This window comes from Hydra vulgaris, chromosome 01 (genome assembly GCF_038396675.1).
Source record: "Hydra vulgaris chromosome 01, alternate assembly HydraT2T_AEP".
In the NCBI taxonomy this organism is placed as follows: Eukaryota; Metazoa; Cnidaria; class Hydrozoa; order Anthoathecata; family Hydridae; genus Hydra; species Hydra vulgaris.
The window spans coordinates 13,445,723-13,470,090 of NC_088920.1; the positions used below are offsets into that span (position 1 = coordinate 13,445,723).

Genomic DNA, 24,368 nt, shown 5'->3' on the forward strand with positions numbered 1-24,368 from the left:
ACAAATGCTTTAACTTGATTATTTTTCAAAGTTGATAAGCCATCAAAACAAGTTATGGTAGGAACTAAATGTTACACATATAATACTCTATTTTCAAATATTTTTAAAATATATTAAATCTTTGAATACACTTTTAGCTTACTTAGTTATTATTTATACTTTTTTATTACAACTTTTTGTTTTAAAAGTTGACTTTTTTGCTGATAAGTAAAAATAGATTTTACCCTAGCTAGCTAAGCGGTGGAACTGAATAGTTGTGCAGCTTGATAGCGTTTATTGTCACACGGGTGGTTACTATAATTTGTGGTACTAGTTTTTAAAAACTTATTTTTTAGTTCTATATTAGGAAATACTCAAATATTCTTTTAAATGTTAGTATTTAATGATCAAAAAAAAGTTTTTTATTAAAGAAAAAAACAGTAAAAAGTTTAAAAATAAAACTTGTGAAAACTTTAAACAAAATTACACAGTAATTTTAACAAAGCTAAAATTACTTTAAAGGTACTTTAAACAAAACTAAAGTTAATTTTTTACTGTAACATTTGGTACCTTAAACATAGTAAAATCAAAGTTGGGTCGAATTGTATTTGTATTTTCCTCGTTTGTGTTGACAATACTCCCTGCATGAAAATAAGCGTCATATCTATTTCTATTATCATTTACTTACATTTACTTACATTTACTTACATTTACTTACATTTACTAAACTAACTTCAACTACGTTCGTTTTTAGACTACTATGTCTTATCTCGCGATAGTTTCCTGTTTGTAAAGTTTGTTTTTGGTCATCTAAACGCCATCGTCCTTTATCAAAAGGCGAAAATGCTAGAGCCCAACCAGTCAAGTAAGATGGTCAATTTTCAAAATTAATTCGATTAATGCAACTCTGCTAAACTTTTTCATTACGATTTCCATTAAAACTTTCGAGAAATTTCTTGGCAATAGGAACTAATACGTTGCTCCACCAACCTAGCTGCAGTTGATTTTCAGAAAATCTATTACCAAGTTATTCTTTAAGATTTTTCCAGCCACCAATATTTTCCATTAAAGTTACTTGAGGTATGCTACAAAATGTACAAAACGCATAATCAAAACAGTTTTTCAAAGTGCCCATAAATGCCACTCACCCAATTAGGCTGCCGTTAAGCGTCGTGCTGGCAAACTGAGGTTCATTAAACTTGCGCAGTAAACTTGTGAATTGAAATGAATTCGGGTTTATATGTAGGTGGTTTCACAGCAACTCCATTGTGAGTTTGAAAGTTACTGATTTTTTTTTCTTTTGTGTGTCAAAATTTTTTTACACAACTTGGCATTTTATGCATATTTTTAAAATTATGTACTAAAAAACAGAGTTATAAATTATGCATTTAGAATATTAGATTATTATTATACTTATATGTTTACATGCATTTCTAAATATAAATATTTTTTTTATAAAAAAGAAACACTAAAAATACAAATCATAAATAATAATAAATAAATGAGTATCAACTTATTATTATAATTTATGTATATGTATGTATGAATGAATGTTGTATGTATGTATGTATGTATGTTCTGCTGAAATGGTCATCTCTTTTTTCATTTACCAAAGCTAAATCTTTTGTGAATCGTCTTGTTCCAAGCTTTCGTCGTTTTAATAACATTCAAAAAAACTCCATTAATTTTTCTCAAACATCAGTTCATAGCGATTCCGTCTTTGCACTCTTTAAATGTAATTTGTTTTGCTTGTTGTCTTTTTTTTTTTCACCTTTTACTTATGTGGCTCATTTTCTTAAACATTAATGAAATTTTTTCCATCCATGTCATCATATATGTGTTTATATACACGCACATAAGTGTTTATATACACGCACACACGCACACACAAACACACGCACGTACACACACACACGCATGCAAACACACACGCACGCACGCACACGCACGCTTGCACACACACGCACCCACACACACATCCATGTCATCATATATGTATTTGTATACACATACATAAGTGTTTATATACACGCACATGCACACGCACACGCACACACACACACACACACACACTCACAAACACACATACAATTAAAGTTGCTTATCTTTGAAGTTTTTATCTAGTAACTTATTCGTTAGTTTCTTGTATAATACGTTTGTGTTATGTATAATATATACTTTAATTAAAAAGTAATCCTGATTTTACACACCAACACAATCAATACGAAAATAAAATCTTAATACAATAGTTTTGCTTTAGTTACCGATATTTACTGCGTTTATGAGATTTGTATCGATTTTGTCACGTTTTGCTTTTAACCTTTCTAAAAACAAATAAATAATGTAATTACGTTATGAGATCTGAGATAAAAATAAATAAAAGTGATGATGCAAAATTTAATATAAAATTTTTACTTCAGTAAAAACTTTATATTAAGTTTTTACTCCCCACTAAAAATCTGATGTTAAACTTTTAGTGTCATTTTGAGATCTTTACTCCCCAAAAAATGTATTTTGCGCAAATTGTACATTTAAATATGCATTTGCTATCATTTGTAACTACGTATATTCCTTTAAACGTTTTTATTATTGTTGTTTCTTAAAATGCTATAATGAAGAGAGTTGTTTTATATAAATATTATTGAAGGTAATCTTTTAATCCTTTCGGTTTAATAATAATATTTTTTTGGTCTTCCTAACACCAGAGTAAATATGTTTATGAAAAATCAGACGTAAATGAGATAAAAAATGCTTTTTTAAAACATTTTCTTTTATTATAATTAGCGATGAAGATAAACACAAGCCAATTTGATATAAAGTTGTTACATATAAAATTTTTAGTATATGTGCTACAAAAAACACGATGAAATAGCTGAATATTTAAACCAAGCCAATTAAAGAGGTTTTGTGGTATATTTTCGTCCGGCTAAATGCCATATGAAGGCCATGACATCTAAGTTCCTAGAATACAGATTTAGCTCTCTAAAGAGCGACATTATTTACCTCCACGGACAAAAAGTAAATTTTTTAAAAAACTGAATACGAGTAAGAAGCAAGAAGTAGCGCTGGCTTGACAAGCTGTTAGAATGTAAAATTAACTGACCAAGGTTAAGTTCTTTATGTTGCATCTTCTTGTATTTTGTTTTTACATAAGTGCATTTTAACTCCTGTCGTTCTGGGTCGTATCTCTTTTATACTAAGTAACACTCTTAAGCGCAAAACTTAAACCTTTTAAACAACAAAACAAGGTTTAATAATAACTGACTAAAAAGAAAATAATCTCTACATATTAGTCAAGATTTACTAATTAAAAATTCTTTGTATAATTGTTTATCTTTCAAAAAAATGAGCATTTATGCAAATTGTTTTGAATCAAAAAATTTATTTTGACTAATGAATTTGTTCCTATTTTAAATTTGTTTAATATTGTAGTCAAAAAATCTTGAAAATTATAAAAATCTTTTAAATCTTAAAAATTCATAAATTATCACAAACATTATAAAAAAGTTTTTTACAGGTTTGTTTTGGGCTGGTGATAATTAAGCCGTTTTAAATAAAACTTTTCGAAATTCTTAAACGTATGCTACCTGTCAACCTGAAATTCAGCGCACTCTTAAAACTACTATAATTAAATCTAATTTAAGTCTAGTCTATTGTTCTGATTGCTTAAAAACTTTCCTATTACTAAATAATTATAGACACAAGATGTAAAGTTACAAATGATATTTGGAACTTTATTTGTGCATGACCTAATTATTCTCAAGCATTATCAATAAAGTTAAACTTTCTTTACTATTGGAATAACTTTTAATTATATCCTTGTTGTTTATGCTTTTGTTGTTATCGATTTATCAATTACAACAAAATCAATTACATTTATTGATTGCTTTTGCTGGCTCAAAAATTAATAAAAACCTTTTCACCGTCGTTTTTAAAAATCATATTGAAATTAAAACAGCCTTGTTACGGTCTAATTGTGTTATTAAATATTTTTTTCGATCCGCCTCATAATGGCAACAAGATGAAGGCTGTCAAAGTTCGTATCAACACTAACGAAAATGAAATAGTGGATGTAAACATAGTGGATATAAACATACATATGCAACAAATATATATTTATAACAAGTTTCTTATTAAATTCAGAAAATTTTTAATTCATCACCAGAATTATTATCAGATTTTAAATCAACTTTGAGCTATTTTTTGTTATAATCAGGCAGTTAGTGAAAGTGATCCTCCAAATTGCTAACTCTCGAGTCCCTAATAAAAGAGGGGGGGGGGTGACGTTTATTAATTTTTGTAAAATCTTCCCACCCACCCCAAGCTTATTAAGAATAAACATTTTCAATTAGCTTTTAATTATTATAGTTATTTACATTAACTATAAATAATTATTTTAACATAATTATAACAAAATATTTCACCATAATTGCATATTTCGACTTTTGCTCTTTAACAAAAAGAAATATTTGTCAAAAAAGAGACTTTCAAAAAGAGACATTTATATTTTAAACCAAAATTTGCAAAAGGACACTTTTTTCATAACAACTTTCCTTTACATTTTTGATTGTGTTGGTATTATACCTATTTAATTTTACTTTTTTCCAATAAAAAATATAAAATTCTAACAATCATACAAACTCATTTAAAAACTATTCAAAACTAATTTAAAACTTGATTATATACATTTATAGTGCAGCAGAGCAAAGTCTTTCAAAAAAGTTAAGTTTAACGATGTCGTCTATAAAGCCGCAATAAGAACACTGTTAAACCCCTTTAGTTGCGCGTAAATATTGGAGAGTCTGAAATTAAAAAAAGGTTTGACAAATATGAGCAGGTCCAAAACAGTTAGATAACAGTTTAAATTTGTGTCTCCTTATAAAAGCGCTTATTTAAGTAACTTTGATATTAAGTTATTTTTTATATCTAGCTGTTTGAAATGCAGAACACAGATTTGTGTTTATGGTATCAAAGTTTAGAAAAAAAATGATTAACTAATGTGTGCACAGTTTGAGACGATGATTTTCTTCCGATATCCAAATTGCTGATAATGGCCTTTATTTGTTTTTGAAAATAAATGGAACAGTTCAGAAAGATAATTTTCTAAGTAAGAAAGGGAAAAAAGAATTAATGCTTTCAAATTTATGCCACTTCTGTTTAAAAAAATACTCAACCATCTTTACAAACAATATCGTCTGAGAAAGAAAAAAGTCCCAAATGCTTCAAAATAGTAATACAAAAGTTGGTAATTTATTTAAAAAAAAAAGAAATCTTCAAAAAAAATTATGGCATTTGAAAAAAAATTTTAATAAAACAATTAACACATATTGGTTTCTTTAATCGAAAATCTCACTATTTTGGTGTCAGAAGTTAAAGAACTGTAAGTGAAGAAGTGAAAAAAGTTAAATAGTTAAATAAACAAAACATTTAAATGGTCTTTTGAAGTTGTTGGGATATGAGGAAGTTGTAACTTTTGAAAGAAGGCGTTCTTCAAATGATATTTGTGAGATATTCATGGAGCTGTTATTATTAAATGTCAGTATAAACAAAGTCAATTACAAATGTAATTTAATGCAACAATTAAATGAAAATTAAATGTAATTAAATGTGATAAAATTTATTAGAAAAAAAGTCAATGATATCATCAAAATAGATTTAAAGAAACAAAAAATGTGGCAAAAAAAATAAATTTCCTATGTAGGTACAAGCTTTAGATTTATGTCAGTGACTTTAATTCTCGCACAAGTATCAGTGAAAATGTTAGATAATATTGAGAAAAACACAGGAAACTGATTACATGGACATGGAACAACCAAATATTACCAACATTATCATAATTTTGGTTAACTTCCAAAAGAATGCTATCATTTTGACTATCAAAATCAACTGCCGGTGATGCTGCATACACTTTTAGTGATGCTGCTTATACTTTTGGTGATGCTGCATACACTTACGGTGATGCTGCATCTACTTTGAGTTTTTTAACAAAAACAAACAATATTTGTGATATTTTGGAAACAAAAAACAGGAAAAAAAAGCTTTGCAAAAATAATTTGTTCATTTAAGTCCAATGTGTCAGATTTAGGTTCCGTCAATCCACTGTTTAATAGTAAGTTTAAAAAAAATGAGGAAGCTATTGTTACCAAAAGCAATAGAACATTGGGGGGGGGGGAACATTGGGGTAGTTTTTTTGAAAATTACATCTTTTAAAAACTTTGCAACTGAGACAGATAAAGTATTGAATTCATTTGAAAAATTAGTGGTAGTCATGAAAACACGTTTGCATTAAAAACCTGGGTATCTGGATTCTGGGGCTGCAAGAGTCCCTTAAAATCTGGGGCTACAAGGCTGATACGTACTGCATGTAAAGCATACCACAAACGAAGTAGCAATCAATCTGGTGTGACTGAATATTTTACTTTTCTCATTGGAAAATAAGAAGACATGCTTGGTTGAACCAAAAACAGTTTTAAATTTTATCAATATTAAATTTTATTAATTTTAAATTTTATCAATTCTAAATATTATCAATTCTAAATTTTATCAATTTAAAACATATCAAACAAATTTAAAATTAATGAAACTCCTATAATTTTGATTGGTGGAATTGTGATAAATTGCCTCATAAATAGTTAAATTAATTGCAAATGACAATATGTTATGCTCAAAAGCTAGATTATTTTTGTTACTTTGTCATGTTACAAGCACTAAGTATATAGTTATAAATATAGCAACAAAATTTGATGTTTGGTCAGATTGTGTTTAGGTCAATCTAAGGTAAAATTTTAAATAAACTGACAAATTAATTTTATTTAAATTTTTTTTTAAATTTATTTAAAGTTTCGGAAAATAAATTCCCTTTTTTAATGTTTAAGTTATTTAATAGCTTCATAGTTATCTACGTAACAACTTAATATTTTATTCTATATAAAACTGTTAATAAATAGGTTCTTAATGGGCAGTGTTGTTTTGCAACAGCAATTTAAAATAACCTCGTAATGGTAAACATTAGAAGATTCGTTTTTGTAATACTGCATCATATTTGGTACATGAAACGGTTAATACTTTTAAATTAAAAGATATAAAGGAAAAAAAATTGTTCTGAAAAAACAATTGGTTTAACGTAGGCATGTCAACCATCCTTAAATATTTTTCATTGAATAAAGAAAAAAAACTTTTTTGAAGCAAATAATGACTTAATGAAAAGAAAATTCTTGTATTACCCTTAAATGAGTAATTTATTATAATATTTAATAGGGCCTTGTGAATAAGTTCAAATTTCTATAAATCTTTCCTTTTTAGAAGCGTTGTTTTGGCAAATAGTTTGATATAGCTTGAATTGCAGGGTAAAATAAAGAAGTCAAAATTTTTACAAAGTGAAGAACCAAAAAACATTTTAATATATAGCTCTCCTTGACACCAGTGACCATTTTGGTATTTTTTCTTCGATATCTAACTACTTATTTCACTTAAACCTTTGACACTTTGAGTGAATGGAATCTTTTTACTAAATTTAATAATTTTTAGACTCAAAAATTTTAGGTTCTTTCAATCCACGGTCATATAAAACTTTATAACAAATTAATCAGGTTATAATTCATTTGTTTTAAGTTTTTTACATTCATTTTGTACCATAATAATCCACAACCTTAAATACAAACCGTTTTAACAGCATCAATGCATTGTTGCTGTTCATTTGGTTTGTATATGCAGTACATAGAGACCAGTATACAAAGAAAATAAACTGTTTATCCTTTTATCTTTTAAAATGATGTTGGCTATCTGACAAAATTAGATTGTTTTTTACCGTATAAGTCATTTGACATTTCAGAAATACGATTAATTTGAACAAATTACAAATAACATATTTTTGGTCTTTTATTCAAAATACACTAATTGACGGACAACCCTAAGACAAACTAAATGCATTAGTGGCAAACAAAAAAGTAAAAACCAAACTAGCAAAGTAAAGACCAAAGTTGTTTATTGTTTAAAAAAAGGATAGGCCATAAACAACTACTATAAAATATCATTGTTAATTAACATTTCATCATCTCGAAGCATATTTTTAATACCAATCGCTAGATGTCAAAACCAAGATTTTTTAGTATTCACATAATTAGGTGTCTTTTAGTAACATTTTGGAATTTTTGGTAGGTTTCATTGCCCATGTTGCCGCAAAACAAGCAAATTATTTAATATAAATCATCAAACTAAATGTTTAGCTAACCACTGCATAAGGTCAGACAATAAATCAGGACAATTTTCAGAGTGAAAAGAAATACTGATTTCAGCACTTGTCAAAGATAGTTTAATTGACGATAACAGAGAATCATTTCTAAAAACATAAAAACTATTGTAAATTAGACTGAAAAAAAACTCACCAATTAAACTTCAATAAATATCATTATCTAACAAAATGTCAATCAAAAAGATAGCCTTTTAACATATTGTTGTTCTTGACTTCATCATATAATTATACTTGTTTATATGCAAAAACATATATTTGTATTTATCTGTATTTATAACAATTTATACATTTATAATATATATATATATATATATATATATATATATATATATATATATATATATATATATATATATATATATATATATATATATATATATATATATATATATATATATATATATATATATACATATGTATAATATATTTTTATATACTAGAATTCAAAATTAAAAATATTAATTTATAACAATTTACACATATATTGTTTTAGGAGTCAAAAAATAGGGACTTAATATAAAAGAAAATAGGGACGCTTATAACAGCTGTTTATTTTTTAAAATCTCTGCAATAAATTTTATCAAATTTAATAATGGCTTTGATACCAGCTTTACAAAGTCGGTTAACTTCTTCCCATAGTTTCCGTCGATGTTCTACTGTTTCTTTCGCGTATTCTTTGTTTATATATAGTTTTTTGCGTTGTTTAGAACTTTAGTTTTATCTAAATAATTTAGCAGTTTGAAAAGAATTGTTCTTGGTAACTTGTTATTTCTTGCATTTCCAATACGATGGGCTCTTTCAATTTCAATTTCGTCAGATATGGTTAGTTTATTTTTAATTATTTCTTTTACCGAGTTTCTACAATAATTTCAGCTTTTATTGTCTTTTTCCTTTACACCATCGATCCTTAAATTGTTTCTACGTGAGTGGTTCTTTAAGTCCACTGTTTTTTTTTACTAGGTAAACACAAAAAAATAAAAAAAACTAACAGCATTCAACAAAAATATGTTTTAACATTGCATGAATTTTATCCCTTTGTTTCAAGTCTGAAATATGGTAAATATGAGGTAGTAATTCATTTCAAATATTAAATACTGAATGAGTATGAAATTGGTTCAAATAAATATTTATTTTTTATAACTAAGTTCTGTTGTAATATTTAGGTGTTCTGTTGCTGTTTCTGTAGTAAATATTATTCTTTTCTGAAAATCATATTTAATTTCAGGTTTCAGATAAAATGCTTTGTACTGCCAAGTGCTGAAAAAAACGTATTGAAAAAAATAACTAATAATAAGTTAACTTAATTTATGAAAGAGCGCTTCATACACTGAAAAAACAAAAGGAATACTTACTTATGTGGTAGTGACGTAGAAGCAAGGTGCTTGCTTCATAAGTGAGAAGTTTGGAATTTGATCCCTATCACGTTTCTGGTATGCGCTTAACTTGTTCCACTGCTTAGTGTCCTTGTCCGCCGAGGATTGTGTCTTGTAAGTTAAATATTTGAGAGAGAGTTGTAACAACAATAAACCATCCTTAACTGTAGTACCTCTTTCAGTCTTGGGGAGGTGAATACCAATAAAAAAATAAATAAAAATGTCCTAACATTGGAACAAAAAAAAACATTTATATATGCAGCTTGAGACACAAATTTGTCATAGTCAGTACCAGTTATAATATTATAAAAGAAGCGTGTCATAAAGCTCTTATCAGTAAATTTAATTTTAAGCATTTAAAATTTATACTAATCAACTTAAGGTTCAATCTGCTCATTTTACTTTTTTCCCAGCCTTTTTCTTTGGGCATCTCAAGACTTTCCTTTTGACTTTAACCTAAAGAAACAGTGTTAGAGGACCTTCACTTGTTCAAGCCACTTTATATGACAACATTTAGATATAATAGCATTCTATATTAGGGTACCAGGGAAAAAATAGATAAAATTTTTACGAATCAAACTCTTAATAGTTTTAAACCTTTTATATATTAATTTTAATTAACTTTCAAAAACTTAAAAATTTAAGATTAAATATATTTTATAACTATGTGTTATATAACTATGTTTTATATAAAACTATGTTTAATATAAAAAAATAATAATTCACTTTACTAAGCCTAATAAATGTGACTTCAAAAAATTTATAATGTTTAAGAAAAATACAACAGTAATAACAATACAAATTCTATAATTTTAATTTTTTCTGTTTTTTCCAACAAATTACAAAAAATAAAATACAAATCTTTGAATCAAAAAATGTTATTATACAAATTAATAAAACAAACACGTTACACAAGTTATATTATAACTTAAAAGGAAGCTTATTATGTAAGTTCTAGTCTTGAATTAGTTCCACAAGAAACTAAAAGCGACATAAAATTTCCATTCAAATAAATAATAAGACATTGAGGACTTTGATCCGGAACCGCGTATGTCCCTTTTTTTTCGAAAATGAGTTATATGCGGGAGCCTCGGGTATCATTCGGTGGAAAAATTGATTTAATCGAGGCTTAGTTACCAAAATTCTTTATTGACAATTTGACGTATGTACATATTGATGATTATTCTTCCATTATCAGGACATACGGTGTGTCTCAATGAATGTATGAACAATAACACTTTAATAATAAACAATAATAACATTAATATAATGAACAATAATAAACAATAACACTTTACTAATATAGTAATAAAATAATATATTAAAAATAATAAAAAACTAATAATTATTATTAATTAATTGACACTAAAGTTGAGAATGTTAATAATTGTGAGCACCATGTCATAATTAAGTAATGAAAAGATTATTATAACAGTTATGACGTCATAATGTGTATGACTTCATAGTATACATTTTATTCGTCATAATCCTTATTATGACGTCATAGTCATAATTAGGATAAATTCTATTCGCCGCACAGTGGGTAAAAGATGAGCAAAACCCTTCAAAACCAACTTTTATATTGGAGTAATTTCTAATTGTATATGTAATCTAGAGACTCTCTAGCACTCTAAAACTAGTATAATTTTTTCCCTACTTCCCTATATTTGAGCTCAGTATATTAATGTTGCTACAAAAATGGCAATGTTTTTTTTTTCAAATATTGGTGAAAATGTAAAAAATCAGAATGAAATATGAGGGCAGCTAGACAGTTTTACAACAATTTAATTTTTAAAAAGTTTATATTAGTTCATTGACATCATATATTGAAATAAGAAGAAGAAATATGAAAGTTTATTTTTTATGATTGCTTTTTTTTCAAAGTGATTTTGGAGCTTATTTGTTCCCAGCCTCCAATCATCGCAACTTTATGCAAAGCATCTATATTTGACATAAGTAGAAACATACAAAAGTTTGGAGTTTGCTTCATGTCTGGAAGTTATCTCAAACACCAAAAAATGCTGGATCAGTGAAGAGAATATTTATTATTTGTATTTATTTTTATTCTTTGTATTTATATTTATTATTTGTGTTTATGTGTATTTATTAATATTTATTATTTGTATTATTATTATGCATGCAAAAGGTTTTTATTTATGTAAATAGAAGAATTTAGTTTTGTAAAGAGCTTAAATTCGCTTGTTTATAAGAAAACTACATCATCTAGTATTTCTAGTTTTAATGTCGTCTAAATAACTTTTTTAAAATGCTATTTTCATCTTGAAAATTGTAGTTTAAATATTTCAAACGTGTTTTGTTCATTTAAATAACGCCAATATAATTGAAAAACAGTAATTTAATTGTGATTTCATACACACTAGTATTAATGTTTCAGACTATAAACAACAGAGAGCACTACACAACGAAATTCAATAATAAACACAAATAAATTATGATTTTATGATTAAAATGATGATTGTCGGAAACTAGGTTTGAATACATTTATTTTATGTGACTATTATTTTATGTGCTTTAGTTTAGCACCATTCTATCGTCTTTATCTTTGTTCTATATCGCTCTCCTTCATCTCAAGACTGCACTCTTTTTGATGTTATTTCTGATAAAATGGACCAAGCCCTCTCTCTCTTAATCCATAAGGCAATATCGTTGTTGTTGGTGACTTTAATGCTCATCACACAGAACGGTTTGGCTCTAGTGTCAGTGACTATGCAGACGTTAAAGTCCACAACTTTTACCTTTCTCAATCTCTAACTCAAATAGTCAACTTTACAACTCGCATTCCAGATAACCCAAAGCATTTACCTTCTCTAATCGACTTATGTTTTGTTTCTGATTCTAGTGAGTGCTCAGTTTCTCCACATTTCCATTAGGTGATTCTGATCACAGTTTGATCTCTCTATAACTTTTACCTTATTTTTCTTCATCATCTGAATCCCCTATCATCATACCTCTTAAAACTGACTGGGATCAATCTTAAAGCTGACAGGGATTCTTTCAGTGATTTTCTTCGTGATGGCCCTTGGGTAGAAATCCTTCGTCTTCCTGCTGACAAATGTACTCCCTACATAACTTCCTGGATTCAGGCTAACATTGAATCTTTTATTCCCTCTCGACGATTCTAGGTCAAGCCTCACACTTCTCCATAGTTTTCCTCAAATTGTGCGGCTGCAATTTTCAATTGAGACCGTTACTTCCATATCTATCAGTAAAACAACAGAATAAAACTCGAGAAAAAAGCGATGTGATTCGTCTAACTACCGTCCCATTAGGCTTCTTTTTATAATAAGCAAAGTTTTGAATTTTTAATTACAAACACGTAATCTCTCATCTTGAATCTAATAACTTACTTTCTGATCATCAATATGAATTTTGATTCTTTCGTTCTACAGCTGATACGCTAGCAGTAGTATCCGATAGGTTTTATTGCGCATTAGATAAAGGTGGGAAGGTTAAGGCCGTCACTCTTGACATTTCTGAAGCTTTTGATAAAGTTTGGCATGCTGGTCTTCTCCATAAGCTTTCTTCTTTCGGTGTATCTGGTAAGATATTTTTATAGATCTAAGTAAAGTCTTTGATACAGTTGATCATGTAGTTCTTTTATCAAATCTCGAAATCTACGGTATAGGAAATTCAAACTTGGCTTGATTTAAAAGTTACTTGTTTAACAGGAAGCAATATATTTCATACGAAAGTGAAACAACGGATTATATGACTATCACATGTCGCGTTCCCCAGGGTTCTATACTAGAACCTCTCTTGTTTCTGGTTTGTGTTAATGATTTAAATGATTTTTCTAATATCTTAAACTCAATTTTATTTGTTGGTAATACTAACTTGTTTTTTTCCAATCAAAATAATAATATTTTATTTTTAACAATAAACAATGAACTTGATAGCCTAAACCAATTGTTTAAATCCAATAAAGTATCCCTAAACATTATTAAAACTAAATACACATTATTCCATCATGCTTCTAAAAAAAAATATTCTATAAAAGCTACCGAATCTTTTTATTGATAATGATTTAATAAAACGGTAAATATCGTTAAATTTTTTGGGCGTAATTCTAGATGAAAATAATAATTGAAGAGAACATATAAATGTAATTGAGAATAAAATTTCAAAAAATATTGGTATACTGTATAAAGCTAAACAGGTTTTAAACCAATCTTGTTTGAAACACTAATACTTTTCATTTATAAATTGTTACCTAAACTATGCAAATATTGCTTGGTGCTTCACCAACGTTGCAAAAATAATAAACCTCTCTGCAGACAAAAACATGCTATTAGAATTATTACAAATGAAGGTCGACCCTCCCATACAAAAAAACTTTTTAGTAAGCTCAGTATATTAAATGATTTCAAAATAAATCTTTATCAAATTCTTATATTCATGTTTAAATTTGATAAAAGTACGGCACCGCCGTTATTTTACTCAATATTTAAAAAAATAAATCATATATACAGCTCTAGATTCTCAAAAATTAACTTTAGTCAATCCAAGACCTATTATTCAGCCACTAAATACTTAAATACAAATCGAGGACCTAAAATATGGAATACGCTTTTAAATGGTGATCTTAAAACACTCTCTTTGCTTAACCAGTTTAAAAAAAAACTTAGGCAAACTCTTCTACACACTAAAAATTAAAGATAGAAATTTTTAGTTAAGGTAGGATATGTGATATACCCTTAGTAAGGTATAATTTTCTACCTTATAAGGTAGAAAGTTATACCTTTAAGTTAGAAAATTGTATGAGAAATAATTGTTTTTAATATAATTTTCTACCTTTTTGAAATCTTATGTAAAATGTACCCCAAGTTGTTTGCCATGTATTTATATGTGAGTTTGTGCATTTACTTTTTATCATCTTGTTTTTGTTATCTATATATATTTTTTTTTGTTTGTTTGTTCTTATATTTTGTTCTCTTTTTATCGTTTTTTTTTATTTTTTTTTTCTTAACTATTCTCAATTTAACAAAAAAAGTTAAAAAAAAGAAATAGGGAGATAAAGTACAAAAAATAATTTTTTTTTTTATTTATTTATTTTTTTCTTTCTTTGTTTAAAATTTTTTAGAAAATTTAATTAATATTTAAAAGGTTTTGTATTATCTAACACGGCTCTTAAAAACTATGCTATGTATGGTATACATTACGGGGTTTAGTGATAAGACAACTGCAGTCTTCTTATTGCTCCTATCATGTAAATTTTTTTTTATTTATTTACTTAGTTAATGTAATTATTGTAAAACCCTCTTCATATTCTGTAACTTCAGGAGTTCCTCAAGGTTCAATCCTTGGCCCTATACTCTTTTTAATTCACAATAACGATCTTCCAGATATTCTAACATCTAAAGTGGCGCTGTTCGCTGATGATACAACCATTTATTCTTGTCATGATAAAAACCCAACACTCTCTAATTGCTTGGAGGGGGTGTTAGAGCTTGAAAAGGATCTCACTTTGGCTACAGCATGGGGCTCACAGCGTCTGGTGAACTTCAATACAAATAAAACTCAATTTTTTTCAGCCAATCGTTATTGCAATAAATTAGAGCTTCCTATATTTATGAACGGTATTGTACTCAATGAATCATCTACCTTTCAACTTCTGGACCTACTTTTGCAGCCAACCTCCAACCATTATCCCATTGTCATAACGTTGCTTCTCTTTCTCTTTTCAACAAATGCTATAATGGACACTGCTCTAAAGAGCTAGCGTCTCTTGTGCCAACTACTAAATTTAATTCTCGTGTTACTCGTCATTCAATTAAGTCTCATCCTTTTTCTGTGACTGTTCCTAAGTGCTCCAAAAACATTTATTCCCCTAGTTTTTTTCATCGAACATCAGTTCTTTATAATTCGCTTCCTTCATCTTGTTTTCCTGATTCATATAATTTGCAATCTTTTATGTCGTCAGTCAGTCGTTATCTTGCTCTACAATCTTTATCTTTTCTCTTCCAGTAACTTCCAACTCTAATTAGTGGTTGCTTGCAGCCTTGTTGAGAGCGAAGATGTTAAAAAAAAATGCTTTGTAGCTACGTCAATAAAGTGTCCAGAATAATAAGGAGTCAGGGAAAAGTCAAAGACTCCAATCAACCTGAGGAGGCTAAAGGGGCTCTTGATGTACTAACGTATGATGTATGTCATTACCTAGATAAAAATCACGAAAATATTTTGACAACCCATGACCACACCTACCTATGAGAACATAACCACTCCTGGTGACCAAATATAGCCAGACTTAATTTTCTTGATATCAAATACCTATATTTAGACATACAACATGTCCCATCTAATTGAAAAATTATCTGGATATTCCAGGACCACCCTTGACAGCTACTAAAATGACCATTTGAGCGGTCATGACCACTTTTAATAACCGAATATGCTTAGGTTTGAATTCACTAACTGCAGTTACCTATATTTAGATATACAACATGTCCCATCTAATTAAAAAACCATCGAGAAACCCCATGACCACCCTTGACAACCCCTAAAAAAACTACTTGTGTCGTCAGAACCATTACAAAATTAAAATGGAGTCAAAAAGTATGACAATTTTGGCCTACTGTGCACCTTTTTTAAACGGGGTGAAGCCAGTTTGTAGGACGGAAAGTGGCGTCACCGTCTGGTATTTAAACTCTGCGGCAATGCATAAGGCGTCGTGAAGCGTCATATTGAGACTTAGCCAAAAGTGGAGTTGCACACATTAGAAAGGATAAAATAATCTCATTTGGATCCGATGCTGAATAGTGTATTATCTGGTAGTGTTATGATGCTATAGTGGTGTAGTTGTGGAGCGCTTGCTTCATAAACAAGAGGTTCCGAGTTCGTTTCCCACCACGTCCCTGGTAGTACAGTGCTCAACTTATTAGATTAATATTAGATGAAAATATATCATGGAAATCTCATATTAAATCTATTGAAAATAAAATTTCCAAAAATATTTCAGTTCTATATAGAGTTAAACCATTTCTTAATATCAAGTCTTTAAAAATTATATATTTTTCATTTATCCATAGTTATCTATCCTATTGCAATATTGCATGGGGAAGTAGCAACTATGGAAAGCTTAAAAAAATTTATAGTAAACAAAAAATTGCATGCAAAATTATTTTTGGCGTTAAGAGAACTGCTCATGGAGAGCCTTTCTTAATGGAACTTAATGCACTCAATGTTTATAAACTTAACATATATCAAGTAATGCTGTTCATGTTTAAATCTAAACATGGTTTGTCGCCTAATATATTTCACTCTTACTTTACTAAAATTTCTCATAAGTACCCCACAAATTTTTCAAATGATAATTTTGTAGTTCCAAGATTCTATTTCAAACTCAGTTCATTCCCAATTCAATATCGTGGAGCATTTCTATGGAATGAACTTTTTCAAAAAATTAATAAAAATAACATTCTTCAAAACATATCTTTTGAACAATTCAAAATAGTATGTAAACGTTTCTTATTAGGAAAAAATTTCGATCTAAAATATTTATTTTAAAATTTGATTATAAAATAATAAAAAAAATATATAAACTGAATAGGTTTTCATCTACTTTTTTTTGTTTGTTTTTTTTTGTGAAAAAGTCATAACTTATTTATTTATTTTTTTTTGGATCTTCTGACTTTTATTTTTCATTTAAGTATGTTGTTATTGAAAACTTATGCTATTTTAATATCTTATTATAAGTTTTATAATATCTTTGTAGAAGTATATGTGTGTATGTATATATATATATATATATATATATATATATATATATATATATATATATATATATATATATATATATATATATATATATGTGTGTATATATATATATATATATATATATATATATATATATATATATATATATATATATATATATATATACTTTTATGTTTAAAGTTTTTAAATTGTAATATTAACTGACGGCTTCAATGTTAACGGGGCTCGGTGATAAGACAGTATGTCTTCTTCTTGCTCCGGCCATTTATTATATATGTAAACGATTTTTCTCATTGTAAATAGTATTATACGGCAAAATAAAATTAAAAAAAAAAAAAAAAAAAAACTTGGTTCTCCGCGCAGCGACCTTGTTCGTCCAGGTTCGTGTTTTAGAGTTATAGAGTTGAGAGAGGGTTATACCACAAACAAGTATACCTCGTCTGTAGTGGCCTTCTCCGCCTTGAGGAGGTGAATTAACAAAAATTAATCTATACAGAGAAAAGTACGAAAATGAGCTGCACATTGCACCTGTCAAAGAAAAAGAAGGTATGTACAGGAAAATTTTTTGCGAGGACTACAACTTGTCATTCTTTCACCTTAAAAAGAATCAGTTAACAACAAATTTGCAAAAAAAGGATCGATCTTATAAAATTTAAAAAAAATTCGAGAACTTCGCGCCAAATACCAATTACACCAAAATTGAATAAAGCAGCCGATACGCGGACATGAGAATACAGCGATAGTAAGTTTGAGGGTATTGATGAAAGTGACTTAAAATTAATGTACTGACTAATAACTAACAGTGGTGACATATTAGTAGAACTTTCTAGACTGCTGTTTACGTTTCGATAATGGTTTAGAAGCTTTTTTAGATAAAATGTTTATAAAACATTATTTATTACATTGCAGTTGATATTTCGATAATGACTTAGATTGCTGCATAAATTTTTCGGGGAGTTGTTAACGAGGCGTTGGGATACTAATCTACTAAATGCTGATAAAACCTTCATGTTTTGATAAAATGATCTGAAAATTACAATAAAGTAAATTTTTTAAATAAATCTACAAATTGCAAATTACTTTTTATATTCTACAAGCATTGTATTTCTACCTACTATTGTTGTTGTTCATAGATTTTTTTAATGTTATTTGGATTATTTATAATGTAAATGAACTAAGTACATGCTCATCAAAATCGTTTTTTTTTCTTTCAGCCAGAATGACCTATGCCCAGTTAAGATTAATTTCAATAGGCCCTGGCGCTTAACCAGCCTTGAGAATTATGCCACATACGTGCCCTATGTCATGCAATATTATGTCTAAAAACATGAAATTCCGTAACGAATTAAATTTTTGATACATGATTAAAGGTCTCAAATCGCTTTTTTTTTAAAGTGTACATGCGCTGTACTGGCTCCAAGCCTTCGATATCATGTATTACATTTTCATACATGTGTTATAATTGTTTTAATTTAAAACAGCTAAGTAATGCTGTTTTAATTTAAAGCATGTCATATAAAATGAATTGTGTATTTTTATTGACATTTATTTAAACTGTTTAATAATGAGTATTTAAAATATATATTATTACATTATTTACTAGTAAATGAAATTTAATGTGTAATACTATATTTTGCAGAAATTTTTTATATAAATAATGTTAAATATACAAAATAAACAAAAACAAACAAATATATCGACAGCTTTTAAGGCCAAATAAAGTTTTTGAAACTTTTATTTATTGATTGTGAAATATAAAAGGTAATGAGGTTTATCCTCCTCTAGCTAATTGCCATACCGAGGCCACATATTGAGGCCTGCGAAGATGAATTTAGCTTACTAAAGAGCATCATAACCCGCTTCAACGGACCAAGTAAATGAGTTTAGGAAGAACGAAGAATACTAGAATGACAGACTCAAGAATTCAAGTTAGAAAAATTGCACATATAAGATAAAGAGCTAATATTGCACTAGATGTGAGAATACGCTAATATTTTTCCTAGCTAATGATCAAAAAGTTTTTATTAAAGTGAAAAGCAATAAACAATATAAAAAAAACGGTTTATATTTTAACCAAATAAAAAATTACCTAAAAAATTATTGTTAAACATATTTATGGTACACATCTGGTACCTTAAACAAACCAGAATTCATTGTTTTTTAGTACCAATTGGTACCTTAAACATAGCAAAATCAAAGTATGTCTTTCAGATTGACCAACAACAGTCAGTGTTTTTTTCCCGTCATGGGTTACAAAAAGATGCCGCATCTCTTCGGCGTGGCTGTTAACGTAGTCTGCTTGTTCAATGACAATTGTTAACCAGACATCATCAGGACGAATAGAAATAGCGTAGTGTTGCTTTTAAGCGTCATATAAGGCTCCGATTAAACTGTTTCCTAATGATGCAATAATTGACCGTGCTGTTGGTTCTGTTGACATTAAAAGCTCACCTTTTAAACCTGTAGCAATATTGCATTAGTTTAAAACATCGTAAATTGAAATGGATTCGGGTTTATATGTAGGTGGTTTTACAGCAGCTCCATTCATTGTGAGTTTGAAAGTTACTGATGGAAAATTTACTGATTTTTTGTTTTGTTTTGTGTGTCAATAATTTTTAACAAAACTTGGCATTTTATTCATATTTTTTAAAACATGTCCTAAAAAACAGAGATATAAACTAAGCTTATAAAATATTAACATATATACTTATCTATCTTAAATATGTCTTTTAGACGTATTAGAGGTTTTTTATGCATTTAAAAGACGTCTTGTAGATGTATAAAAAACCACACTCATAAAGTTGCTTCTCTTTAAACTTTTAATCTAGTACCTTATTCGTTTCTGTTATGTATAATATTACTTTTATTTATACTTTAATTGAAAAGTAATCCTAACTTTACACACCAACGCAATCAATAAGAAAATTAAATCTTAATACAATAGTATTGCTTTAGTTACCGATATTTATTGCGTTTATGAGATGTATTACGATTTTGTTACGTTTTGCTTTTAACGTTTCTAAAAACAAATAAATATAGTAATTACGTTATATGACGTGTTATTTAAGATGCATTATGACTAAATTACGTAAACTATTTTATAAAATTTTTTGGCTATTGTTGCAGTTAAGTTACGACAGCGAAGAGGTATTTAAATGAAGCCTTTATTGTTGAAGACAGAGTGATATAAGAGATAAAAGTATATAAAAGTGACAACGTAACAAAATAAAATGACGCAAAACGCTTTGTAAATCGGTATGACATGGTAGAATAATTGAATCATCGTTTACGAATCGGCTTAAAGATTGATCCATAGTCAAACAAGATTTAAAATCATTTCAATAATACTTTATATATTAAATTTAAAACCCATAGTTTATCTGAGTTGTTTTCCTACTAGTTTATGTAATTTCAATTGGTGGAGTATAGCCGTTGATTATTTTTTTGCTTCACCTAAAAATAAGGTGTTTTGTAAGATTTTTCTTCCGCTTTTTTTTACTCCTCAGTAAAAATTTAATATAAAATTTTTACTCCCCACTAAAAATCTGATGTTAAATTTTTACTGTCATTTTGAGATTTTTACTCCCCTAAAATCGTAATTTGCGCAAATGGTCGATTTAATTACACAGGTGCAATTATTTGAAACTACGCATTTTCTTTTACACGATTTAATTAGTGTAGTTTCCTGATATGCAATAATGAAGGGGATTTTATTTATAATAAATACTATTGAAACTTTGTTATCTTTTGATGCTTTAGGTTTAATGTTCATATTTTATTAATCTCCCTAACATCAGTTTAATTCTTTAAAAAAGAGAAATCCATAGAACTAAAGATAAAAAATGTGTTTTTAGAAAAAAGCTACAAAGATAAACACAATTAAATATAAATAAGATAAACACAAGCCAAATAAATATAAAGTTGTTAGATATAAAATTGTTAGCATATGTGCTACAAAATGTACGATTAAAAAACATAATATTTAAAACATGCCAATTTGTATGTAAATGCCAAATGTATTTACAAACCAAAACGGTATGTAAATGCCATATGAAAGCCACAATATCTAGTTGCCTGAAAGCAGATTTAGCTCTTACAAAGCGTCATTATTTGTCTCCAAGGACAAAGAGTGAGTGATTTTTTTGAAGTACTGAAGTAATACTAATTTTAACTCCATTCATACTGTTTTTCATATCGTATCTTTTCTTATTTTATTTTTACAGTGCATTTTAACTCCATTCATGTCTATTTTAATACAGGGTCGCGTTCTTAAAGCGCAAAGCATAATTCTTTTGAGCATCAAACTGAGTGAAACTGAGATTTAGCACACTCCTAAAGTTATTCAAAACAAATCATTCGAGTCTTCATTTCTGATTATTAACTCAGCAAAATATCACTTTTTAGACCAAATGTTTGCTGGTAAAGAATTTTCCTGACTTAATAATTACAGACACAGCACCTTCTAATGATATTAGTTTCAACCACAAGATGTGAAGTTAAAAATTATTTATGGAGCTTGTGTGTCCATGCTTATTTGTGTGGAGCTTGATTACTCAAAAGAATTATCAAAAGTTGAATTTCCTTTAGTATCGAAAACTGAATTATTTTCTTGTTGTTATTCGCTCTTTTATAGTTATCGATGGTTTTGTTGTTATCAATTACAACAAAATTGGTTTACTTATCAATTGATTTTGCTTGCTCAGAAATCAATGAATACATTTTCATTCTCATTTTTGAAGTTTATTTTGAAATTAAAGCAGACTAACTACGGTCTAATTGTGTAAGTAAATACGAATATTTTATTCGATCCGCCTCATAATGGCAACAAGTTCAAGGCTGTCAAAGTTCATACATTAACAACAACGGAAATGACGTAGTGGATGTATACATATATATGCAGCAAATATATAATTAATTTCTTATTAAATTTAGAAAAACAATTGCATTCATTATGAGAATTTTTATTATGATCTTAATCAACTTTAGGAATATCGCAAAAAGACACTTTTACCTTCACATTATTGTCTGTGTTTGAGTTGATGTTGTACTTGTTCATTTTTTTCTGCAAAGAAAAAAGATAAATTTTCTAATGAACATACAGAATTATTTTAAAAACATAACAAAACCAATAAAAAACATGATTATAAAAATTGCTGTCGAACGGAGTCTATCAAAAAAAGTCAAGTTAAAGTTTGTCGTCAACAAAACAGCAACAAAAACACTGTCAAATCACTTCAGTTGCGTGTAAATATTAGAGATAATCTGAAATAACATAAATTTAGAAAGTCAAAGTGGATTCACAAATTTAATTAAGCCTAAAAAAACGACAAATGTTTAAATGCATTTTTTACCTCTTACACCAATGAATTTTAACGCTTTGTGAGCTTTATATTATATATTTGTTACATTTGCAATATTTATATATCTTTCTGTTACACAGGAGGTTAAAAGTTTTCAATTTATTATCTAGTATTTGACCATGAATTGTTTAGATTGCATATCGACACAATAGCATGCTGGATTAGTGTGTTAAGATCAGAGTTTAAACTTTGAAGGGCGCGTTTTTGTTTTTTTTTTGTATTGTCTTGGCTATCATTTATTATCATTTTCTTACAATTTTCCTATCTACTTACTGTGTTTTATTTACTTACTATCTACTTACTGTGTTTTATTGTTGTATATTGTACAATATTTTTAGTTATGGGAGCCAGTATAACACAAGCGGATTTATACAGAATTGTTAACTCGAGCGTGAGTTATAGTTCCCCCTTTCCTTGAGTCGTGAAATTCTATTTCTCCTACTAAATAACGTTTACAATTATTATTAACTCTTACCTAATGATACCATATACAATCTGATTCTATTATCATATCTTCCAGGTCTACGTAGCTGGACGGCTCCATTGGTCACTTTTTGCAATCACATAAATTGCGCCACATCAACTATTATAAACAACTTAAGATACAAGAGATGTTTTTTTTATAATTTATATTTTATTAATAACAATAATATTATAAATATATATATATATATATATATATATATATATATATATATATACATATATATATATATATATATATATATATATATATATATATATATATATATATATATATATATATATATATATATATATATATATATATATATATATAAAATTACTAATATGAAAAAAAAGTAAAACAGTAAAAGCAAATTTCAAATACATCTTATAAACATTTACAAGAATTAAATATAAATAGTTAAATAAAAAAACTTAAAACTACTATCAATGAGATAAAGTAATATCTTATAATAGAATAATAACTAAATGAATTTTATTTTTAATAAAAACAAATAACTTCTTATAAAGATCTCCTATCTATTTTTTCACATTCTGCAATTTCTAAAATGTAAGAATTAAAATCTTTCTCTGTCAAATTAACTTTTTTTTTTGTTGTGGTTTTTGATGTTAAATTATTTGAGCAATATTATTAACTTCATGTTGTGTTCAAAATAACTTTTAATATTTTATTTCTACCTTTGATATCATTGATCTTGCTTGCTCTCTCTTATCAATAGGAAAAAATTTGAACATGTAGCGAGGATAAATAAAGGTGGGGATAAGGTACCTTTCATCATTTGTAATATCCAGATTTTCTTGAAAAGAATCTCTTATTTAAAGATGCTGAAAGTTGTTTTATTATTTGGCATTTATCATTTTTCTAATTAATATCTTTGTAAAGAATAAAAACTTAAAACTAATGTCGACAAACTACAATTTTCTGAACTTATAAAAGTGTAAAAGGTATTTAAAATGTCTTAAATATTTTCAACGAATGTTCATCTATTTAATGTAAACGTTGGCAGCTCGTTGTGATCAGCTAAGTATATTTGAACTGGTCTTTTAAGTTTTTGATGTCGTTTTAACATTAAGTATTTACAATTGCAACGAGTGAAAACTTCTTGCACTTAAAATAATAGTATTTTCATTTTGTTGTTTTTGCAAAAACTTAACCTCTTTCATGCCTTCGATGAATAATTAAAA

At 27.6% G+C, this 24,368-nt stretch overlaps 1 long non-coding RNA gene across 1 annotated transcript; it reads right to left on the reverse strand.

Moving 5' to 3' along the window:
* Nucleotides 1–10,463: 10,463 nt before the first annotated feature.
* On the reverse strand, nucleotides 10,464–23,304 carry LOC136075120 (uncharacterized). Its single transcript, XR_010635693.1, has 3 exons — nucleotides 23,173–23,304; nucleotides 22,349–22,399; nucleotides 10,464–10,840 (listed from the first exon to the last, which is right to left on the reverse strand). It is a non-coding gene; the product is annotated as an uncharacterized LOC136075120 (long non-coding RNA).
* Between the last annotated feature and the right edge of the window lie 1,064 nt (nucleotides 23,305–24,368).